This window comes from Coregonus lavaretus (genome assembly GCF_964263955.1).
Source record: "Coregonus lavaretus genome assembly, chromosome: 3".
Lineage (NCBI taxonomy): Eukaryota > Metazoa > Chordata > Actinopteri > Salmoniformes > Salmonidae > Coregonus > Coregonus lavaretus.
The window spans coordinates 48028396-48053385 of NC_139990.1; the positions used below are offsets into that span (position 1 = coordinate 48028396).

Below are 24990 nucleotides of genomic sequence, written 5' to 3' on the forward strand. Positions count from 1 at the left end.
GAGGCGGGAGAAGTGGAGGGCCGAATGTATCCCTGTCTCAAAGATTCGGCTATGTAAGTCTCCATAGCTTTTCTCTCCTCTTGAGACAAAGGATACACGTGGCTCCGTGGGAGCGCTGCTCCTGCCTGGAGATCAATCGCACAATCCCCCTGTCTATGAGGAGGCAACTGCGTCGCCCTAGTTTTACTAAACACGAGAGCTAAATCCCCATATTCAGGCGGAACGTGCAGTGCGGGCACTTGGTTTGGACTTTCCACCGAAGTCGCCCCCACGGAAACACCCAGACATCGCCCCTCGCACTGAGCAGACCACCCATCGAGAGCCCTCTGTTGCCACGAAATAGCAGGGTTATGGGTGCTTAACCAGGGAATTCCCAGCACCACTGGGTACGCAGGAGAGTCGATCAGATACAGCTGTATAGTCTCTTCATGACCCCCCTGCGCACACATCCTAAGTGGTGCTGTGATCTCCCTAATCAACCCCGACCCCAACGGGCGGCTATCTAAGGCATGAACAGGAAAAGGTTTGTCAACAGGTAGGAGAGGGATCCCTAAATCTAAACAAAACTTCCGATCAACAAAATTCCCAGCTGCGCCTGAATCTACTAGCGCCTTATGCTGGGAATGAGGTGCAACCTGTGGAAAACACACAGGTATACAAAAGTGCGCAACAGAAAGCTCTGGGTAAGTGGGACGTCTACTCACCTGGGAGGCCCCCCCCAGTGCGTGGCCTGTTGTCTTCTCCCCCGGAGAACCCTCCCCAGCACCTGGCCGCAGTGTGCCCTCCACAACCGCACTTGGTGCAGGAGACAGGCCCCCTCGGGCTCCTCCTCCTCCTTTCTCTAGCGCCGGCACCCCCGAGCTCCATAGGGCTCGGCTCGGAGGTGCCGGAGGGCGGAATGGACGGACCCCCCTCGGGACGTCCACGGGTGGCCAGCAGGGTGTCCAGACGGATGGACATATCGACCAACTGGTCGAAGGTGAGATGGGTATCCCTGCAGGCCAACTCACGTTGAACGTCCTCCCGTAGGCTACATCCAAAATGGTCGATGAGGGCCCGTTTATTCCACCCTGCGTCCGCCGCTAGAGTCCGGAACTCTAGAGCAAACGCCTGTGCGCTCCTCCTCCCCTGTCTCAGGTGGACTAGACGCTCCCCCGCCGCTTTGCCCTCAGGTGGATGGTCGAACACGGCCTTGAAGCGGCGGGAGAACTCGGCGTAGGAGATGGTGTTGGCGTCCATCTTCCTCCACTCGGCGTTAGCCCACTCCAACGCCTTGCCCGTGAGACAGGAGATGAGGGCGGAAACGCTCTCGTGTCCCGAGGGCACCGGGTGTACAGTGGCCAGGTAGAGCTCCACCTGCAGGAGGAACCCCTGACACCCGGCAGGGTAATGTAGCGTCTGTTGGTCCCTACTAGGTAATGTAGCATCTGTTGGTCCCTACTAGATAATGTAGCGTCTGTTGGTCCCTACTAGGTAATGTAGCGTGTGTTGGTCCCTACTAGGTAATGTAGCGTCTGTTGGTCCCTACTAGGTAATGTAGCGTCTGTTGGTCCCTACTAGGTAATGTAGCGTCTGTTTGTCCCTACTAGGTAATGTAGTGTGTTGGTCCCTACTTGGTAATGTAGCGTCTGTTGGTCCCTACTAGGTAATGTAGCGTCTGTTGGTCCCTACTAGGTAATGCTGTGTCTGTTGGTCCCTGTTAGATAATGTAGTGTGTTGGTCCCTACTAGGTAATGTAGTGTGCCTTAGACCACTGCGCCATTCGGGAGAGTTGGTCCCTACATTACCTAGTAGGGACCAACTCTCCCGAATGGCACAGTGGTCTAAGGCACTGCATCGCAGAGCTAGCTGTGCCACTAGAGATCCTGGTTCAAATCCAGGCTCTGTCGTAGCCGGCCGTGACCGGGAGACCCATGGGGCGGCGCACAATTGGCCTAACGTCGTCCAGGTAGGGGAGGGAATGGCCGGCAGGGATGTAGCTCAGTTGGTAGAGCATGGCGTTTTCAATGCCAGGGTTGTGGGTTCGATTCCCACGGGGTGCTAGTATGAAAAAATAAATAAAATAATGTATGCACTCACTAACTGTAAGTCGCTCTGGATAAGAGCGTCTGCTAAATGACTAAAATGTAAATGTAATGTAGTGTCTGTTGGTCCCTATTAGGTAATGTAGTGTGTTGGTCCCTACTAGGTAATGTAGTGTGTTGGTCCCTACTAGGCACTGCAGCCATGAGGAACACCAAGAGAGGATCCTGGTTCATCCAAGAGCTCAACTCAGCACTCCGCTTCAGAGCCAGAGACACACACCTATCAGACATACTGGTGCAGGTAAACACAAACAAACACACACCACATATCACTGTCATAGTAAGTGCATTTTCCCTCAATAAAGTAGTTATCAGCAATTTCAGTGCTAGTAACCTTTTGTAACCTCTGTCCCCAGGTGAATGGTTGTATTAAAGAAAGAGAAGGCTATGCTCCTGGCACCCCCCACCATCGCTGTAAGGAGATGTCTGAATTCACCAGCTCCCTCTGCAAAGACCTCTACCTGTTCCCCAAGTACCACCCTCAGTACTGACACACATTCCGGCGCACCTACATCGTCACACACACACCGCACCCACTACTGACACACACACACACTGTTATACACACTCATAGAGGATTCATTCATTCACATTTGCTGTGCAAATTCCCTCTCACAGACAAACTCTTGGAAAGGAAAATGGAACAAGTTTATGTAAATATATGTACTTGGTAATGGGCATGAAGTATACGTTACTGGTATGCAGCTTATGTGTGTACCTACCTATCAGCTAAGCTTCCTGTATGTGTATCTGTGCCAGTTATGAATGGGATTGAAATGTTCTATGAAATAATTTTAGCTAGCTAACACACCAGAGTATATTTAAATCTTTCGCTTTTAATTTCGTACTAAACAGTATCTTTTGGGTTTCAAGATGATTCTTTTTTTAAACATGTATTTTGTATGCAGATATATTTTTATCCAGTTATTTTGTATCAAATCCTTTTGAAGCTCTTTTTTGTAAGAATTTTAAAGCCCTTGTCCCCTTTTTGTATGAAAAAATGTTTATTATAACATGCATAATGTTATATGCATTATAATACGAAATCCCCCTGACCAAATGAAGGTATGTATCCGTGTCCACCTGATGGGCAGACAGATGGCAGTGTAGAGTTGTTGGCTGATGATGCAGCATAGAGGGAGCTGCATTTCAATACCTTACCGTTTTTACTCCCTCATCCTAGTAATCTTGAGTCTTCCACTGAAGGATATTGGAACAAGTAGATATGATATTGGGAGATTCCAGTTTGTTAGCAATGATTTGATGTGTTATTGATCCAACGAGTGTAATGGAGTCATGACCATTTCTCTCACAAACAATCGTCCTCCTCCCCCCTCCAATCTCTGTACCTCCATGAGGGGCTTACTATGTAAACAAGTTAGGGCACGTCTTTACATCAAGTTGCCTTATGGCATGTAGAATAATTTTTGTAACCAGACTGTTATTACTTAGATGTGATGAAAGAAATGTGTCACATTTTGGGGGGGATTAGTTACATTTATATGTAGTCACACCAATGAATTATATTAGAATTCTATGTAACTGCTTGTGATCTCTGGTCAACTTGAGATCTAAGTTATCCACTGTCAATGTTTCTTTGACCATTAAGATTTCAGTTCACAAAATGGATGTACATGGATGTTTAAAGATATATGGATTGATTTTAAAGCAGCTACTGTATTTTCCTTAGAAATTTGATATGCAATATTCCATAGCAATGTGTGCCATGTGAAAGATGTATTAAGTATTGTCTTTAAAATACTTGGTTGATCATTTATATAAGACAATGCATCACATTCAAGTGTATGAGCAGCAATATTGATGTTTCTCAGAATGAGCAGTGTATGAATTGTATGAATTAAGCTGTTGACCAACCAATCACAGAGACAGCGCGGTGTGCCCATCTTTAAAAGGGACAGTTCCATAGAGATCCTATTAAATTAGTATTCTAATTCTATGGACAGTTCACCCCAAAATCAAAGTTTGCCAGTTACACAACAGGTATGGGGGGGAAAGTCATATTTGTTGTTATTGTAAATGTTCAGAAAGTGGATTTTGTGGTGAAGGTGGCTATCCCTTGAAAGTGAAGTACTGATGGCTGGGGTTCACTGCCATAAGATAAGGATCTGCTGGGGATGGGGGAGAAGATGACTGTATTTAAGTGGAAAACAAAGACTGCCAAATGTTCAAGAAAATAAACAACCCTCTGTTTTTTCTATGAATTGACTTTCTATGAGTTGTGTTGACATGCACTGTGTGCTGTGTGTGTGAAACTGTGTACGAGAGAGCGCTGTACATATGTACTCTCTCTCTCTCTCTCTCTCATCTCTCTCTCTCTTCTCTCTCTCTCTCTCTCTCTCTCTCTCTCTCTCTCTCTCTCTCTCTCTCTCTCTCTCTCTCTCTCTCTCTCTCTCTCTCTCTCTCTCTCTCTCTCTCTCTCTCTCTCTCTCTCTCTCTCTCTCTCTCTCTCTCTCTCTCTCTCTCTCTCTCTCTCTCTCTCTCTCTCTCTCTCTCTCTCTCTCTCTCTCTCTCTCTCTCTCTCTCTCTCTCGGAGGACCATGTGCCATGCTGTCTCATCAGGCTGAAATGAAAACAGGTGATTTCAGATCAGTAAACACAATAGAGAGAGAACTACTTTAGACTATTGTGATGCACCCCTACAACCCAGACTGAAAACCATTATATCAGAAGGGATGGGATAGATGGCCATGTGCATTATGGTGACGGCTACATCTGGCCTAGGGAAGTCCATTACAGATTGCTGACGGGGAAAAGGTACAGTGGGGAGAACAAGTATTTGATACACTGCCGATTTTGCAGGTTTTCCTACTTACAAAGCATGTAGAGGTCTGTAATTTTTATCATAGGTACACTTCAACTGTGAGAGACGGAATCTAAAACAAAAATCCAGAAAATCACATTGTATGATTTTTAAGTAATTAATTTGCATTTTATTGCATGACATAAGTATTTGATCACCTACCAACCAGTAAGAAATCCGGCTCTCACAGACCTATTAGTTTTTCTTTAAGAAGCCCTCCTGTTCTCCACTCATTGCCTGTATGAACTGCACCTGTTTGAACTCGTTACCTGTATAAAAGACACCTGTTCACACACTCAATTAAACAGACTCCAACTCTCCACAATGGCCAAGACCAGAGAGCTGTGTAAGGACATCAGGGATAAAATTGTAGACCTGCACAAGGCTGAGATGGGCTACAGGACAATAGGCAAGCAGCTTGGTGAGAAGGCAACAACTGTTGGCGCAATTATTAGAAAATTGAAGAAGTTCAAGATGACGGTCAATCACCCTCGTCTGGGGCTCCATGCAAGATCTCACCTCGTGGGGCATCAATGATCATGAGGAAGGTGAGGGATCAGCCCAGAACTACACGGCAGGACCTGGTCAATGACCTGAAGAGAGCTGGGACCACAGTCTCAAAGAAAACCATTAGTAATACACTACGCCGTCATGGATTAAAATCCTGCAGCGCACGCAAGGTCCCCCTGCTCAAGCCAGCGCATGTCCAGGCCCGTCTGAAGTTTGCCAATGACCATCTGGATGATCCGGAGGAGGAATGGGAGAAGGTCATGTAGTCTGATGAGACAAAAATAGAGCTTTTTGGTCTAAACTCCACTCGCCATGTTTGGAGGAAGAAAAAGGATGAGTACAACCCCAAGAACACCATCCCAACCGAGAAGCATTGAGGTGGAAACATCATTATTTGGGGATGCTTTTCTGCAAAGGGGACAGGACGACTGCACCGTATTGAGGGGAGGATGGATGGGGCCATGTATCGCGAGATCTTGGCCAACAACCTCCTTCCCTCAGTAAGAGCATTGAAGATGGGTCGTGGCTGGGTCTTCCAGCATGACAACGACCCGAAACACACAGCCAGGGCAACTAAGGAGTGGCTCCGTAAGAAGCATCTCAAGGTCCTGGAGTGGCCTAGCCAGTCTCCAGACCTGAACCCAATAGAAAATCTTTGGAGGGAGCTGAAAGTCCGTATTTCCCAGCGACAGCCCCGAAACCTGAAGGATCTGGAGAAGGTCTGTATGGAGGAGTGGGCCAAAATCCCTGCTGCAGTGTGTGCAAACCTGGTCAAGACCTACAGGAAACTTATGATCTCTGTAATTGCAAACAAAGGTTTCTGTACCAAATATTAAGTTCTGCTTTTCTGATGTATCAAATACTTATGTCATGCAATAAAATGCAAATTAATTACTTAAAAATCATACAATGTAATTTTCTGGGTTTTTGTTTTAGATTCCGTCTCTCACAGTTGAAGTGTACCTATGATAAAAATTACAGACCTCTACATGCTTTGTAAGTAGGAAAACCTGCAAAGTCGGCAGTGTATCAAATACTTGTTCTCCCCACTGTAACAGGGAAGGCTTCCTGGTAACACCACTGGCTTCCTGGCTTGGTGCGAGGAACAGGAATGGGCCGGGCCGGACTGGGAACACGCACCACTAGTCTGGTGCGAGGAGCAGGAACGGGCCGGGCCGGACTGGGGACACACACCACTGGCCTGGTGTGGGGAGAAGGTACGGGGCGTACCGGGCTGGTGACACGCACCACTGGCTTGGTGCGGGGAGCAGGCACGGGCTGTACCGGACTGGGAACACGCACCACTGGCTTGGTGCGAGGAACAGGAACGGGCCGGACTGGGAACACGCACCACTGGTCTGGTGCGAGGAGCAGGAACGGGCCGGGCTGGACTGGGAACAGGCACCACTGGCTTGGTGCGGGGAGCAAGCACGGGCCGGGCCGGACTGGGAACACACACCACTGGCTTGGTGCAAGGAGCAGGTACGGACCGTACAGGACTGGTGAGGTGCACTGGTCACACAGTGCGTAGAACCGGAGCAGGATATACTGGACCTTGGAGGCGCACTGGATACCAGGAGCGTTGAGCCGGCACAACCCGTCCTGGCTGGCTGCCCACTTTCGCACGACACGTACGGGGCGCTGGCACAGAACGCACTGGGCTGTGCATGCGCACTGGTGATACAGTGCGTATCTCCGCATACATGGGTTCCTCTATTAACCCACGCTCCTTATGTTGCCTAACCAGCTCCTCTCTCCGTGCATCTACTTCCTCCTTCTCCCTACGAGCCTCCTGCAGTGCCTCCTCTTGAATGGAGCTCTCCCGCTCTATTCTTGCTATCAGCCCCCGTAATGTGGTGGCCTCCTCTCTTACCCTGCAGATCCGATCCTTCTCTTTCTCTCGGCACTCCTCCTCCAGTGAGGACTCCTCCGGGAGCCCCCACGAGTTAGGGAACAGAAACTCATCGTCGTCGTCATCCTCCGACTCCTCAGTGTGAAACTGTTCCCACTCTTCTTCCCATGGTCGTAGGGACTCAACCTGGAAACCCACCGGGTGCAGTGGTCGGGGCTCTTCTCTCTCGCTCCCCGACCACTCCTTTAGCCCCCCCCCCCCCCAAACAGACCACTCCTTTAGCCCCCCAAACAGAGGTTTGGAACTTGGGGCTGCCTCTCGGGCTTCCTCCTCGGCCGGCTTCTGTGTTGCCGTTGCTCCTCTCCTGCCTGGGCTTCCACCTTCGCCCAGGGTCCTTTCCCCGCAAATATCTCCTCCCAAGACCAAATCTTCCCCACCTGTGTCCAGGGTGTTTGCTCCTGGGCACGCTGCTTGGTCCGTGTTTGGTGGGATCTTCTGTCACGTTCGTTTAAGGACGGGTCAGACCAAGGCGCAGCGTGAAATGCATACATATTTATTATAAAAATAAACACACGAACAAAAACAACAAAACAACGTAACGTGAAGTTACAACATAGAACTCCACACCCTGACTCAACATACTAGAGTCCCATAGGTCAGGGCGTGACAATTTATTTCAGCTTTTATTTATTTCATTACATTCCCAGTGGGTCAGAAGTTTACATACACTCAATTAGTATTTGGTAGCATTGCCTTTAAATTGTTTAACTTGGATCAAACATTTCGGGTAGCCTTCGACAAGCTTCCCACAATAAGTTGGGTGAATTTTGGCCCATTCCTCCTGACAGAACTGGTGTAACTGAATCAGGTTTGTAGGCCTCCTTGCTCGCACACGCTTTTTCTGTTCTGCCCACACATTTCTATAGGATTGAGGTCAGGGCTTTGTGATGATTTTTCCACAACTTTGGAAGTATTCTTGGGGTCATTGTCCATTTGGAAGACCCATTTGTGACCAAACGTTAACTTCCTGACTGATGTCTTGAGATGTTGCTTCAATATATCCACATAATTTTCCTCCAAAGGTCCTTTGCTGTTGTTCTGGGATTGATTTGCACTTTTCGCATCAAAGTACATTCATCTCTAGGAGACAGAACGCGTCTCCTATGACATCTGAGTGGTCCCATGGTGTTTATACTTGCGTACTATTGTTTGTACAGATGAACGTGGTACATTCACGCATTTGGAAATTGCTCCCAAGGATGAACCAGACTTGTGGAGGTCTACAATTATTTTTCTGAGGTCTTGGCTGATTTATTTTGCTTTTCACATTATGTCAAGCAAAGAGGCACTGAGTTTGAAGGTAGGCCTTGAAATACATCCACAGGTACGCCTCCAATTGACTCAAATGATGTCAATTAGCCTATCAGAAGCTTCTAAAGCCATGCCATCCTTTTCTGGAATTTTCCAAGCTGTTTAAAGGCACAGTCAACTTAGTGTATGTAAACTTCTGAACCACTGGAATTGTGATACAGTCAATTATACGTGAAATAATCTGTCTGTAAACAATTGTTGGAAAATTACTTGTGTCATCCTAACCGACTTGCCAAAACTATAGTTTGTTAACAAGAAATTGGTGGAGTGGTTGAAAAACAAGTTTTAATGACTCCAACCTAAGTGTATGTAAACTTCCGACTTCAGCTGTATATAGTATAGCGCAATACTTTTGTCCAGCTCCGTGAGGCACTATGTGGAGCATAACAAGGTGCCAAATAAAAATGATCACATGACCGATCCAGGTGTATGGTGGATATGAGCCAGATTGATCATATAGGTGTTTTATAGGCTAAGTGTACTCTCTTGTTTAGCACTAAAGCCTCATTGTCACATCCCTTTAGAATCACCCTGGGAGATTTGCCGTAAAGAATGTCCCCACCCCCTCCTCCACAACCACAGCGGGTCCTGCATCACTTGGCATGTTTTTCAGAGCAGATCTACAGATGCAGATAACTGTGCAGTAGGCCCAGATTACGAAGTACATTAGAGAGTACTTTTTCTCTGGAAACCTTCAGTTAGGTCACTCATGTTACTGTTATTCCTTGAAATGTGCAGTAACTCCCCCCCCACCCCACCCCGCGCTCTCTCTTTCTCTCTTCCTCTCTCTGTAGGGGGACCCTGGGGTTATGGGCCTGCCTGGTTGTAAAGGAGACGAGGGAGCAGAGGTAAGTCTATAGGAGGTGATGTAAGGTCACATAACCAAAGTCAAAGTCATCACACTGCTTGTCTCGTTTCCTACCGTTTGTCCTTTTCTTCACAGTCTTTCCAGACTGATCACCACCGGCCCTTACTTAGTTCCATTTCCACACTCCCCCTTTAAAAAATAAATCTACTCCATCCCATGTGCACGCACCCACACACACACACATACACCACGGCTTACTGTATTTGTCACGAATTCCGCCGAGACTGCTCCTCCTTCTTGTTCGGGCAGGCTTCGGCGTTCGTCGTCCCCGGAGTACTAGCTGCTACCGCTTGATGTTCTCTATGTTTGTTTGGTTTTGTCTTGTTGGTGCACCTGTTTCGTATTATGTATTGATTAGGTCACCTATAAGTTTCCTTTGGTTTTGTTTGCAGTTGTGTGTTGTTGAACGCCTGTCCGTTGGTGTATGTTTATTGTTTTCTAGTGTTTTACGCACCGTTTGCGTAATCGCTCGCCTCCTGTGTTTTGAGGCCCGTTATTTTGCATTTGTCTTTGTGACAATTAAAGTCGGTTCAACTAAGCTTCTGTGTCCTGCGCCTGACTCCAACACCGCATCCACATCAGCCCTTGACAGTATTCATGACCGCCTAGACTAGTAGGAGTGAAACTTCTTCTGGGAGAGGTCATAATTTCCCAGATTATTTTCCCCAAAGCCAAGAACCACTTGGCAGCCAATAGCGCTCTAGGACCAGGGCCAGTCACTAGACTGACATGTACTACAAACAGGAAGTAACAATAGTGCACATTATCCCCATAACTCTGTCCTCAGCAGACTTCATTGTCATTCAATTTTGCTGTTAAAACAGTTGTGCGTCATTCTGCGGTTTAAAGCAATTCAATTAATTTGAGTGTGTTTTTTTCTGGCATGGTTGGGGTAATTAGCCAGGCGGATAAGAACAACCACTTTGTTTGTTTATGTCTGAATGATGCATGAGTGGGAGTTTATTTGTTTGGGGTATTTTGGGGGTCTTTACAATACTCCCACTTGGATAGAATATTGCTAGATAAATATAATTGATAATGATAGAGAAATGCTGTTAATTATATCTGAAGTATTCATATTTAAGTTCAGACTGGTTCATGTTAATAATGATTGTTTCCTCTGATAGGGGGAGACAGGTCCTCTGGGACAGAAAGGAGATGCAGGATCTTATGGATTACCTGGACAAAAGGTAACTCTCTCATACCCAGCACCTTGATTGTCTGTTCTGCATTTAATGTGTGAGTGACTTAAGTTTCTATTTGACCTTCCTGTCCACAGGGAGAGATGGGACCACCTGGGGAGCTAGGGGTTCCTGGAATGTCTGGAGCCAATGGAGCCAAGGTAATCAATAATATAATCAATTTATAGATTGATCAACCAATCAAATCATTTAGTTAATCAATTCATAATTCAATAATTTGATCATTCAATCTATCTATAGATCATTCCATCTATCACACAGGAGAGCTTTCCTATGTGGCTGTATTGTTTTCATCTGTTCCTGTAAGGGGAGCCTGGACCAATGGGAGGGCCTGGAAATAAAGGTGACCGAGGAGACGATATAAGAACACCACCACCTCAATAACTCTATAGTCATTAAGTTGCCGTTTTTGATAACTGCCGGTTGTGATAAGTGCCCAAATGTATAGGTGCATTTTTAATAGTTGAATGGAGAAATGATGCCGTAACCAATAACAATTGGACAATGACCTCAGGCACCTGTCCACCTTTCTGTGTTTTACAGGGGGACTTTGGGCCATCTGCAACACCAGGCACAGAGGTTTGTAACTCAGCTAGTTCTTGAATCAGTGCAACACCAGGACCAGGACAAACACTGTCCAGATAATCTGACACAGGAAGACACATATCTTACTAGATCAGGGTTCCTCAACTGGCAGCCCGCGAGCCGAATTTGGCCCGGGGGTGGTTTTATTTGACCCCCCAAGGTTTCGAGAAAAAAAAAGAGTGTATCTTTTAAATTGTTGGACATAGACTAAAAACACCAGGAAATCATCTCCAAGTGATTTTTAATTTAAGAAATCTGTTCCCAAGTATTCCCACGCATAATAGAGAGAAACGTGATAGAATATACAGTTGAAGTAGGAAGTTTACATACACCTTAGCCAAATACATTTAAACTCAGTTTTTCACAATTCCTGACATTTAATCCTAGTAAACATTCCCTGTCTTAGGTCAGTTAGGATCACCACTATATTTTAAGAATGTGAAATGTCAGAATAATAGCAGAGAAAATGACTTATTTCAGCTTTTATTTATTTCATCACATTCCCAGTGGGTCAGAAGTTTACATACCTCAATTAGTATTTGGTAGTATTGCCTTTAAATTGTTTAACTTGGGTCAAACGTTTCGGGTAGCCTTCCACAAGCTTCCCACAATAAGTTGGGTGAATTTTGGCCCATTCCTCCTGACAAAGCTGGTGTAACTGAGTCAGGTTTGTAGGCCTCCTTGCTCGCACACACTTTTCAGTTCTGCCCACAAATGTTCTATAGGATTGAGGTCAGGGCTTTGTGTTGGCCACTCCAATACCTTGACTTTGTTGTCCTTAAGCCATTTTGCCACAACTTTGGAAGTATGCTTGGGGTCTTTGTCCATATGGAAGACCCATTTGCGACCAAGCTTCCTGACTGATGTCTTGAGATGTTGCTTCAATATATCCACATAATTTTCCTTCCTCATGATGCCATCTATTTTGTGAAGTGCACCAGTCCCTCCTGCAGCAAAGCACCCCCACAGCATGATGCTGCCACCCCCGTGCTTCACGGTTGGGATGGTGTTCTTCGGCTTGCAAGCATACCCCCTTTTTCCTCCAAACATAACGATGGTAATTATGGCCAAACAGTTCTATTTTTGTTTCATCAGACCAGAGGACATTTCTCCAAAAAGTACGATCTTTGTCCCCATGTGCAGTTGCAAACCGTAGTCTGGCTTTTTTTATGGCGGTTTTGGAGCAGTGGCTTCTTCCTTGCTGAGCGGCCTTTCAGGTTATGTCGATATAGGACTCGTTTTACTGTGGATATAGATACTTTTGTACCTGTTTCCTCCAGCATCTTCACAAGGTCCTTTGCTGTTGTTCTGGGATTGATTTGCACTTTTCGCACCAAAGTACATTCATCTCTAGGAGACAGAAAGCGTCTCCTTCCTGAGCGGTATGACGGCTGCATGGTCCCATGGTGTTTATACTTGCGTACTATTGTTTGTACAGATGAACGTGGTACCTTCAGGTGTTTGGAAATTGCTCCCAAGGATGAACCAGACTTGTGGAGGTCTTCGCTGATTTCTTTTGATTTTCCCATGATATCAAGCAAAGATGCACTGAGTTTGAAGGTAGGCCTTGAAATACATCCACAGGTACTCCTCCAATTGACTCAAATTATGTCAATTAGCCTATCAGAAGCTTCTAAAATCATTTTCTGGAATTTTCCAAGCTGTTTAAAGGCACAGTCAACTTAGTGTATGTAAACTTCTGACCCACTGGAATTGTGATACAGTGAATTATAAGTGAAATAATCTGTCTTTAAACAATTGTTGGAACAATTACTTGTGTCATGCACAAAGTAGATGTCCTAACCGGCTTGCCAAAACTATAGTTTGTTAACAAGAAATTTGTGGAGTGGTTGAAAAACAAGTTTTAATGGCTCCAACCTAAGTGTATGTAAACTTCAGATTTCAATGATGACACAGCTATACCACGTGCTAACACATGCAAACTGCAGTACATGTTTTGACCAGGGTCTCCCCCCCAGGGTGTTAAGGGCCCCTGGGGGCCTCCAGGAGCCGCAGGAGATTCAGGGCCCATTGGAAAAAGGGTGAGTTACTTCTGGGGTATGGGAGGATATAACGTTTGTATTGAAGAGGTTATCTGATTTATCATGAGGCTAATATTCTGAATACACAATATTATCTTGATTCTCTCTTCAGGGCGATGATGGAACACAGGGAGAAGGCCAACCTGGATATCCAGGATTCCAGGTCTGTATTTCTTCAGCAGTGAATTTCTGAACAATAAGTAGGCATTCATGTTTTTATTCTTAGTTATAAGTATGATTTATCAACATTGTTTGGACCAAATATCCAGGGACCTCATTTGCCTATTTCAGATTTTTCTTTCATCTTCTTACAGGGGTACCCTGGTCTGAGAGGACCAGCAGGTTTAAAGGTATGTCTGTCTATCTGTCTATCTGTCTGTCTGGATACCCTGGTCTGAGAGGACCTGCATGTTTAAAGATATGTCTGTCTATCTGTCTATCTGTCTGTCTGTCTGTCTGTCTGTCTGGATACCCTGGTCTGAGGGGACCTGCAGGTGTCCGTCTGTCAATCACAACACTTTTACATTCCATATGTGTTAAAGCTGACAGTCTGAACAGTCTGCTGCCAGTTAGGGCTGTCTGTCACTGGCAGGGAAGCTAACAGTCTAATGCCTAATTTCCCAGAATCCTTCAGAGTGTTGTAGCCCTACGTTTGGCCCACAAAAGTGAAGAGCTTCAGTATGTATGTGAGAGCACTATAGTAACTCTATAAGGTTAAGTTCAGGTAAAGCTGAATCCCAATTATTATTTTTTTGTAACTTTAGTCTGTTCAAGGGTTTGGAACCAAATTATTTTCCAATCGTTTCATTCTGAACAGAAACACTATTATTTTCATTCAGTTCCACTCTTCTGACCAGCAAAATAAAGTTATGAACCGGTTTAGCTCAGTAGATTACTTCATCAATCAGTGCGGATAGAGCAGGCAAGCTAGTTGTTGACATGAGTGGTGGATAGACAAGTGTAGCCTATGACAACTAAAATTTTGCCGGTGGGGAGACAGTGAGAGAAGGTTGAGGAGGAGGCTTGAAGTGCTAGGCATCTTGTTGTGACATGTGTTATCTGAATTAGGTCCACAGAATTATACCTAGGAGGAGCGGCTTCTATGGAGGAACTTTGAATGTCCTTTGAGCTAGCTAGCTAACAAGCTTGAGCTAGCTAGCTAACAAGCTTGTGTGTGCAGAGCGGCACCAGAATTAAAAACACGTCTTTCCTTTTTCTAGTTAATATATCCAATGTGAAATGTGATAACTAGGCCTATATAATCCTCAACTAGCATTGAACAAGTGAATCCAATCTTCTCTAGCTAATTAAAAATCTCTCTCCCTATCTTCTGAATCATGCTTGTAACGTCAGTACAGTAGCTATGCTTTGGAGTGGGAGGGGGAGGGGCAGGTAGCCTAAACACGCACACACACTGGTAAAGATTTTCAGATTGCAGGTAGACATTGGAATACGTTTCTGAGTGACCGAGTGAGGGCTTTGGATTTGTAGGACTATAAAAAAATACCTGGAACGTAATGCTTTTAAAATAACAATTATGTGACATCCAAACAACACTTGGACCTTGGCTTTTATCAACAGCCAGACCAGATGGGACCAGAGTTTCTAAGCTGAGAAATTAAACGTTTCTTTGTAAGTGGCAGTTGGGGGGGGAAATAGCATTTGTAAAGTATAAGTGTCTATGAGGAAGCTGTGACTCTGGCATATGTATAAAGTGAAACATATCTCCAGTTACTCAAGCTGTGTTGAAAACTTTTTAATCAAAGCTTCAAAGAGAGATTCACATTATCTTGAATCATGTCCTACTGGTACTTAATGAACCACAGGATTCAAGAGAAATATGGAAGTGTTTGTTCTGGACTTCACTTCAAGACACATAACGCACTGACTAGTGTAGTGTATTGAGATTATGATGGTGTTAAATGTTTTTTAAGTGGAACTGAAAGAATGTTGATTTTAGTATCAAGAGGGAATGTTTTAGTGTAACGCCACATACAACAGACAGGAAGTGTGTTGTAGACAGGGGAGACTGGTGATTGGCCAGAAGAGGGAGCATCTTTTTGCATTGTTTATAAATAGGGGGAAAAACGAAGAAGAGAGGCAGAGCAGCCATTCTGAGGCGTCGCTCTCCGGGTGTCATGTCACCTGTCACTTATGCTGAAGCTTGTGATCTGAATAAACCTTATGATCAACGTTCAGTATGAGCGGACTCCTTTGTTCATCAGCAATAATTGCCACCACTCATCCGATACGACAAATGGCGCCCAACGTGGGGCTGGTCTGCATCTCTCCTCTGTGTCATTTGTAGCCGCCAAGCTAACTTAAGCTAACTCGGTCTGGAGTCATGACCAGACAAGGGTGAGTTTTCCTCACAGCTTTGGAGATTGTTAGGTTGGATGCTATGTGATTGTACACTGGAGAGGTGTACCATACGACCGTGCCTCGTGGAGTTATTGCTGATTACTGGGGGTCTGGCTAATCATTATCAATTGTTGCACTGGTAGACAGGGCAACAAGGGGGAGAGTAGGCGTGGAATTTTAGAGCAATCGATGGTAGAGATATTAACGGCAGATATTGGCAGAATGAAGTCAGGAATACGTATGCAATATTAGAGCATTGTGAATCTGTTAAAGACCTCGAAACGGGGCGACTCGTAGGAGTGGGCTACAAATCCTGGTCGACGTATTAGACTTCGTCAGGTTGGTTCTGGGAACTATGACGTGAACGATTGTATTTATGTTATACTCCTCTTATAGCCGACGGGAGATATGTTGGGGGTAACCGCTCGATATGATATTCATCGCTCAAGGCAGCATAAAGTTAGGCGGAGATATGGATAATGATGGATAATGATTTGGGCACAATGCAGGATATTTATTTGTGTGGTAGGCCGCAGTTAGCTAAAGGCTAAGGCTAATTCTAAATGCTTGATTGTGTTTCAGGCCACGTGGTACATAGCGGCTAAGGTTAATTCTAAATGCTGGAGTGTGGGTCATGCTACCTGGTACATAGCGGCTAATGATAATGCTAATGCTAATTGTGTTGCGTGCTACATGCTAACGGATATCCTTAGAGACCCCATTGCGATGGATTAAAGTCTCTTAAACTTGTCTCTGTGTGTGTAAGTCAGGTTATATGTTTTGTGAGCGCTGTTAAATGTTGTTTGACTATGAGGGGGAAACGGGAGGTACAGCTGGACTGTTAACCGTCTATTTGGGGATTGGGGAGAGATCTAAGACCTTCCACGGTGAAAAAGTATTTTAGAATGCATTTGCGCATGCGTTTAATTTTGCAACACTACACTACAGAAAGGGGGAGTTTATGGCACGAGATTAGGACACGTTTTGTTTTACGGCACTAAACTACGACACGAGGGTATAGTAAAACTACAAAACGGCATTGTGGGTAACGTGTCATATTCTGTGGGGTTACACTGCAGGAAGAGACAGAGAAATAGACAGACAGAGGAGAGATTTTAACACGAATCTTCTAGTTTAAACGGCGGATGGTTAAAGATGAAACTTGTTTTGTGACCTATTGAATTTATAAATTAGATATATGGTAACGGATTATAATAAATTGAATTAAATAATTAAAAGACGATTAAAATTAAATAAAATGTTTTTGAGCGATCGATAATTATTCCTGAGTTAATTCTTAGAGCGAATGTAGAACGAACGAATATTGAATATGGTTGAAATAACTCAGTGATTGCATTAACTACTAAAAGCTGTTCCTGTGTCTTTGTTCCCTTGTCATGAGAGACAGGAGAGAGAGAGAGAGAGAGGAGATACAGGAAGTGCTGACGTGACATCACGTGACGCGGCAGAGGATCGGATCAGATATCAGGCTAGTTCACAAAATATGTGATGGTATGACAATTTCACATAGGCTTGGCAAATACTCATTTGAATAAAAATTGCATTTTGGAGGCTATGTGCATCACTGGGGTTTGATTGGAGATGTGTTGGGAATCAAGGACTGACATTATTCTGTAAATGTAAGATAATTAGGTGTTTATAGAGCAAGGGGTTTATGGGAAGTGTAGTGTTGTAGGGTTACAGGCTTTGTTTATGGGTATTGTGGTCTAAAGTTTACTACTTGCATTTGATGGGTTGTGGTAAGATAGCCAACACTAATTGATAAATTGGTGATATAGGAATAAAAAATTGGTTTTAATTATTCATAATTTTTAATTGATTTTTTGATTGATTTTTTTATTTTAATTAGAAATGGTTTTTGAATAAAACATTTAATTGAATTTTTTAATATTCATATTTTAGTTGATTTGATTTTGGGAGAAAAAAAGAAAAAAAAAAAATTGTTTTTTTTTTGGAGTTGTTAGGTTTATATTAATAATTACAGGGGGGAAGCCATAGGCTATATAGTCTAAAATAAGATAATTCATAATAAAGGAATATAAAAGAGTAGTTACAATGGGGAGAAAGGTCAGCAAGGCTATAAGAAGGTGATTACACCGATTGATATAGTACAAAATAGTGACCCTTTAACTAAAGTATTGTGAGGTTATCCGGCAAGTGAAACAAAAGTTGCCCTTCATTCTCAAACAAAAACTGATAAAAGATTCCAGCGATAACATAAACAAAGCTATAGAGATAAGGCTAAGGGAGTAGAGCTTAGGGATGTTTATCCTCAGCTTCCAGGGATCATCCAGGAGGGTGATTGTTGCATCAGAGATGAAGATGAATAATAGATAGAGGACAAGCAGAAACGACGATAAAGATGAATCCAAAACTCCAGAAGGAAGAAAATGAGATGTCTGGAAGAGAAGAGTGAGGTTAAAGAGGACGAGGATGATGAAGATGAGAGTGATTGAGAAGAGGTCATGGGTGGATATGACTCTGTGATCAGAAGGAAGTTGGCAAGAGAGGAAAGAAGAAGGATACTAGAGATTTGATCTCTGATGAAAGTTGAAGGAAGAAGGATACAAGAGATTCGAGTTCAGATGAAGACAGCGAGAAAGAGGAGACTGAAGGTGCTGTGTATTCAAAAGGAGTTTGTCCTACAAGGACTGGCACAGAAGAGAAGTAAGAAGATGATGGAAGATGATATTTTGAGGACAGAACTTAGAATATAAGCTTTTGAAGAATCCTGATATGTCAACAGCAAGAAAGAACAGGACGAAGAAACTCTGAGAAAACTCAATCATACAACTGGTGGAGAAGAGAAGCTTTGGTTATGAAGAATCAGAGTGAACCAAATCAACAATCACTGTTACAGCTTCAACTGAACAATATCAAATGCAATTGTACCAGCCAAGGGGGGTCCCAGGTGTTCCATATCCACAGCCAGTTTCTGGACAGACACAGAATTGGAGAGGAAGAGGACGAGAAGGCTTAGAAGGAGGAGGAAGATTTCAGCTACACTTCCAGCAACTTTCAGAAGACTGTTATAATTGTGGACAGATTGGGTACTTTACCTGTGAGTGCAACAAGTCAGGAGGAAAAACAGAGAACATTTTTAAGGAAGATACAGGGGCAATTCAAGATCACCGGTTCTCCAGGTGAACCCTAAAGATTCTAGAGTGCCTAGAAGATACGAGGGGGGTGTCAGCTGATAGCACCGATTAGAGAAGAGAAAATATCTAACAATTGAAGTAAAACCAGAGGACTATGAGAAGTGATGGTGAATAGTGGAAAAACTTATCTGTGTTCAGCCTAAAGAGGTTAAACATCTCACTATGTAAAATTAACTAATTAGGATAGGGATTTGAGGTAGTAAAACAGTTAATTACTCTTAAGATACTAATATTAGAGCATATACCTATTGCATTATTGGGAAGAGATGCATTGTTTAAATTGAATTGTACAATAAGATGTACACTAGACGGCTGTCTGGTAGAAGATTTTAAAAAGTAGGGTTTTTGGGAATCATATTTGCTTAAAAAGATAATATCATAGGAAGGATGATAATCTATTAGACTGCCTATTGGACAATCTGTCTGGGAAATAAAGTGAAAAGGGGTGACTGTTATTCTGGGTTACATTCTTACACTAAGAGATTTCAGGCTAGGCTAAAAGGTGTTTAGTCATTTGCCAAGTCTGTGTGTAAAAAAAGTCAGAAGCAGGTGGGGACTTTCCCAATCACATATTCTAAAATTTGGTGGTAAAGGGATTTTGTGAATAAATCAGTGGAAAAGGTTTTTAAAGGTTAGGAGGAAAAGATTAGATTAAAATAAGTTAGGAGAACTAGGTTGAAGAAACCCTAAGACAGTAAGCTAAGTTTCAAAGTTAGTAGTAAGTGAGAGAGAGAACAGTAGTGAAGGACATTTTAGAGTTTAGTGGGAAGATATGGTAGGAGTTTAGATCTGTTAGGAGCAGATGCATTGAGAAAGTATGTGTTGCTGAATGATAAGAGAAGATTGAGGGTGACTGAGTATCTATAGTTACAGTTCCCAGCAGGGAGATCAAGGTAATTATAGGTGTATTTTTTATAATCAAAAGTTTGAAAGTCAGGGATTAGAGATAGGACTGAGAGTTGGGAAAAAGTGACACTAGTGGTGATAGATGGAAGTACAAGCAAAGACAACTTTTCTTTGGGAAAAAACTAGAAGTAAATAAGGACATTAACACTTCAGTCTATTAAAACAACAGTGAGAAGCAATTTAACTCTTTCAACATTGATAGTTATTAAAGCCATAAATATATCGCATTTGATTATAAGGGAACCAATAGCTCCAGCGCCAATTTTAGGAAAGAATACTTATTAGGGTTAGGATGGGGACGTTTCTCCCACATGGAGAGATAATTATGGAGAAGAAGTATACTTATCTAGGGCAAGCATTAGAATTTGTTCCGGTTAAGAATTATGTGTTAAAAGGCTATGTAATTCATAAAGTAACGCTTATAATGGAAGAGTTGAGGTCTGTTGTAGCCTCCACAGTCATTGAGGGAGTTCAGGAGGAGTAGATTACAGTAGCCACTCCAACAGTAGATAATACACATAGGATATTGGTAACTTTCGCACTAGAAGTAATTAAGGTTTATACATCAGCTAAATCAACTACTTTAATGGTAACTTTGGAAGGGATTAATGATAATATTAGGTCAATAGCAAATGTAGGAAGTATGACACCGACAACAACTTTTCTGAAATTAAAGGGGTAGCAAGAAGGACTTAAAATAGGAGAGCAGATAGTAGTAGAGAACAATATAGATTCATCTGAAATAGTGATACTATCATGGAGGTACAGGATGAGGTCTTTGATTTTAATGACAGACAAGGAGAGGTATCTGATCAGTACCGCTCGTTAGGGAAGAGAGAAACTATATGCATGTGGTTTGATTCTTCTGTTGTGAAAGTTAGAGATAGATGGCAGGTAGGGATCTTTGGTTCCAGCGGTCAGCTCATTCGGTAAGATCAGTGAGGAATCTTGAGGGTCCATGTCTGGTGAGAATTCCAGAACCAAACATGTTAGAGACGGTCGTTCGACCTCTATCAAGTATGTGCCAATCTTATGCTGTCATGACTGTTGTATCAGCAACAACAATCAGTAACCGATAAAATAATGTCATTGTCAAAACATTTGTTTAAGCCTAGGGTTAGGTGTTATTGGGTTAAGTGAATTAACTTGGGTGCATTTGTTAGATGGAAAGTAAAATCAGGTAACAGCGTAACTGAAGCATTTGAGGTGTAACCATTGAGGGCTAAAAGTTGTTTTTGTTCTAATAAAACATATGAGGTAAGGGATATGTTTATGGGAATATCAGATTGTGATGTTATATGATAACTTTGGGTATGCATGACCTTAAGGGTAGTAATGAGAAATATGTTACTTTTTATGTACCAGGTAGTAAGAACAGCAGGACTTTGATGGTTAAAATATTAGCTTTTGCCTGACAATGTGACTATGGGGAATTTTTGAGATATTTGGAGGGTTTGTGGTGATAAAGCATATATATTCTTACCCTATGGATAGACAGGATGTTGTTACATGTCAACGTTGAAGCTTCCATATGAGGTTTCTACCATTATAAGAGGGGTAGCACCGGACACAGAAATCTGAAGCTAGGTTTGAAATTGGATGAAAAGAGACATGGCTACATGTCATAGTCTTCAAGCCTATCATTGAAGGATACATCTAAGGGAGAAGGGGGGACTTTTTCCATGGTATGGTGTAACATTTGGGAAGATCATATTGATAATATTAGGTATACTTTGAGTCCAGATAGTTCCGATAATATCACGAGTGTTATATATGCATTGAAGAATATAAGGGATGCGTTTGGGAGATCTGAGAAGACTTGGTTGCAAGATCAGGTAGGCCAGTAGGGGCAGTGATGGGTTACATTTAATGGCAGCTTTGATAACACTGTGTGATGTTTGTAATTTGTTACTGACCTTTGAGAAAGCTATGATATTGAGATAGGTTGGAGAGTGATGCCTGGAGACAACACTCAGATGCCGGTGTTGACTGTTCCTGATCTGGAGGAAGATGGACAAGTGGAACTGAATGGATAAATATCATTTTTGATGTTTTGATCATTTTTCAAAAAAAAAATCTTCCAATATTAGTGTGATTTGTAGTATGATTTATGAATCAAAGGGGGGAATGGGTTTATGTGATTCATACATCATTTATATATCATTTTTATATTCTTAGTTGATATTGATGTTTAATTTGAAAGTGTTGTTTTGCAAAAGATACTGTTTGGTTTTTTCTTTTCTTCCAGAAGCATTTGGGGGAACATGGGAAGGGACAATATGACTGGAGGAGATGAAACAAGGAGGGTGTGGCCGATTCCATCATCAACAAATCCATTGGAAGTCGAGACTACGGGGAGATGAAGTGTAGTGGACTACATTCCAGTGTCTGCAATGAAATATAGACATGTGTAATACATAATTGTGTCATATTCTTAGGTATAAATTTTTGTAGAATGATGTTATTGAATACATGTGAGGATCTTAGATGTTTTTGTTTATTTCGGTGATGTTTAGGGACAGAGAGGCTAGGCAGGGAGAGTTCCACTTTAGGGTCCAATGGGTTGACCAGCCTTAGAGTGGATGTTTTTGGATAGGATTTTGTTTGCAGGGGCTTACATGTGTATTTAATTGCATCATAGTTTCAAATGCATTTACATGGTTTATGAGTTTATCTGGAGTACCGAAGGTGGTTGCCTGGGGCAGAGGGACCGTGAGAGAATTTTACTGTCTTGATTGAAGGTTGCCGGACAGTTTTTCGCTCTTACACTCCATAGAGATTTGTTCATATTTCATAGTAATGTATTCACACTTCATAAACAGTTATTTCATAAGAAAGGTATTTACACTCTAGAGGAGAATGTTTTTGGTTTAATGTTAAAGATACTCAATAAGATAAATTGTTACTTGTCATAATCCTATTCTGTTTGTTTTCGAGACTTTTAGTTTGTCTCGAAGGGGGGAATATGTAGTGTATTGAGATTATGATGGTGTTAAATGTTTTTTAAGTGGAACTGAAAGAATGTTGATTTTAGTATCAAGAGGGAATGTTTTAGTGTAACGCCACATACAACAGACAGGAAGTGTGTTGTAGACAGGGGAGACTGGTGATTGGCCAGAAGAGGGAGCATCTTTTTGCATTGTTTATAAATAGGGGGAAAAACGAAGAAGAGAGGCAGAGCAGCCATTCTGAGGCGTCGCTCTCCGGGTGTCATGTCACCTGTCACTTATGCTGAAGCTTGTGATCTGAATAAACCTTATGATCAACGTTCAGTATGAGCGGACTCCTTTGTTCATCAGCAATAATTGCCACCACTCATCCGATACGACACTAGTCACATATCCACATACATTCTCAGGCATGTGTTGCAGATGTACAATGAAAAAACTGATGGTTAGTGGTAAGAAGTTGCTGAGAACTCCTTGAGAACTTCCACTGAAATTCTCTTTGATTTCTCTCACATGATAAACAGGAAAGTCCCAGCTCATCAATAATCACATTATGAAAAAACAAAGCAAGCGATTGATGTGTGCAATTATATTGGAAACCTACTGGTGTGAAGTTTGCCTTTGTAAGAGGCATTTGTTGTCAAACTGTGGGTTTTGTTTTTACTCTCTCTTTCTTCTCCCTCCCTCTATCTCTCTCTCTCTCTCTCGCTCTCTCTCTCTCTCTCTCTCTCTCTCTCTCTCTCTCTCTCTCCCTCTCTCTCTCTCTCTCTCTCTCTCTCTCTCTCTCTCTCTCTCTCTCTCTCTCTATCTCTCTGTCTCTCCTCCCTCTGTCTCTCTCTCTCCCTCTGTCTCTCTCTCTCTCTCCCTCTGTCTCTCTCTCTCTCTCTCTCTGTCTCTCTCTCTCGCTCTCTCTCTCTAATAGGGTATCAGGGGATTCCCCGGGCTGAAGGGTGATGTCGGCCTGCCAGGTGATCGCGGTGATGATGTAAGTTGACCTTAGATCACAAAGAGTTCAGCACTGTCCACTGCCACCAAAGGGCCAAACCAGGTGCATTGTAATCTCTCTGTATGGTATAAATGTTATAGCCTAGCATGGCTAATACCTGTGTGCTCATTCATACTCCTTCCATATTGATTCCACAGAACGACCAGCCAGGGCGGGGAGGCCCCCGTGGGCCAAAAGGATACCCTGGTCTCACAGGAGAGAATGTAAGTTCCACAACAACACTGAGTTCACAGTAAATATTATGACATCACAGCTCTGAATACATAGTTGACATATTTGTCAACTTTTATTATGACCTATGCTTTATGAATATGTTAAGTAGTACCTACTAAGTACCAACAAAAATATGCATACTGACTCATGGCTTCCTGTCCTTCCTTACAGGGATCACCAGGCCCAGTGGGCCACCTGGGGGCAGACGTGAGTAACTCTTAAATAACGGAGCAATTGTAGGTGATGGGAAGGAGCAGAAGTCAAACCCACTTTTCATCCCTGGTTGTGTGTAATAGGGGAGTGCAGGAATAAGAGTTGAGGAATGTTGGGGTTTGGCGCTCGTAGGGATGGGCGAGTGTGGGGTGGGCTAGTTTGATGAGGTTGGTCAGAGGTTAAAGAAAAGTGACCTCTCTGTTCCTCAGTCACAGGGGATGTGTACTAAACCTTGTCATCGTGATTTGTGTCAAACAGGTCAGCAGTCAACACTGCTTACCCTGAATGACGACAGTGTATATTTCACTCCCTTAGATACCAGTCACAGACACACACACGCATGTTCTCCTAAATCTCCCTGTAATGCATTTATCTTCCTGTCTCAGGAATGTGAGATCCTGGAGGTCATTCAGAAACTCTGCTGTAAGTATATAGAGTGCTCAAAATTCAGTAATATCTTCATTTGAAGGGAGTGATTATTTTCCAGATGAACATTGTGCTTTGCCGAACATGTTCTTGTAGTGAAACAAAACTTTACGCAACATAGATTTAGAAGACGTGTCAGTGAGACTGAATACAGTCCCTACCTCTACTGTTAGAAAATGCCCCTGCACTAGTCATCTGAACACGTCTCCTTTAAAGGCTAAAATACGACTAATGCATAGTTTATCTTCCTAGCTAAACAGTTCCTTTTAAGCATCATTTATCCTGGGTTGAGTTTGGGAGAAACTTTGTGAAAGAGATGCAAAACGACACACACACAAACACTCACTGTCACAGATTCTGCCGAGACTGCTCCTCCTCCTGGTTCGGGCAGGCTTCGGCGTTC

At 43.1% G+C, this 24990-nt stretch overlaps 1 pseudogene across 1 annotated transcript in view; it reads left to right on the forward strand.

Annotated features, from left to right (window-relative positions):
• Window positions 1-24990, forward strand: part of LOC311107598 (collagen alpha-1(VI) chain-like) — a 57831-nt pseudogene that overhangs the window by 12274 nt on the left and 20567 nt on the right. Inside the window, exons 12-22 of the transcript in view lie at window positions 9433-9486; window positions 10634-10696; window positions 10786-10848; window positions 11015-11071; window positions 13273-13335; window positions 13448-13498; window positions 13650-13685; window positions 23652-23714; window positions 23873-23938; window positions 24120-24155; window positions 24548-24584. The product of the transcript in view is annotated as a collagen alpha-1(VI) chain-like (transcript). The remainder of the gene's footprint in view (window positions 1-9432; window positions 9487-10633; window positions 10697-10785; window positions 10849-11014; window positions 11072-13272; window positions 13336-13447; window positions 13499-13649; window positions 13686-23651; window positions 23715-23872; window positions 23939-24119; window positions 24156-24547; window positions 24585-24990) is intronic.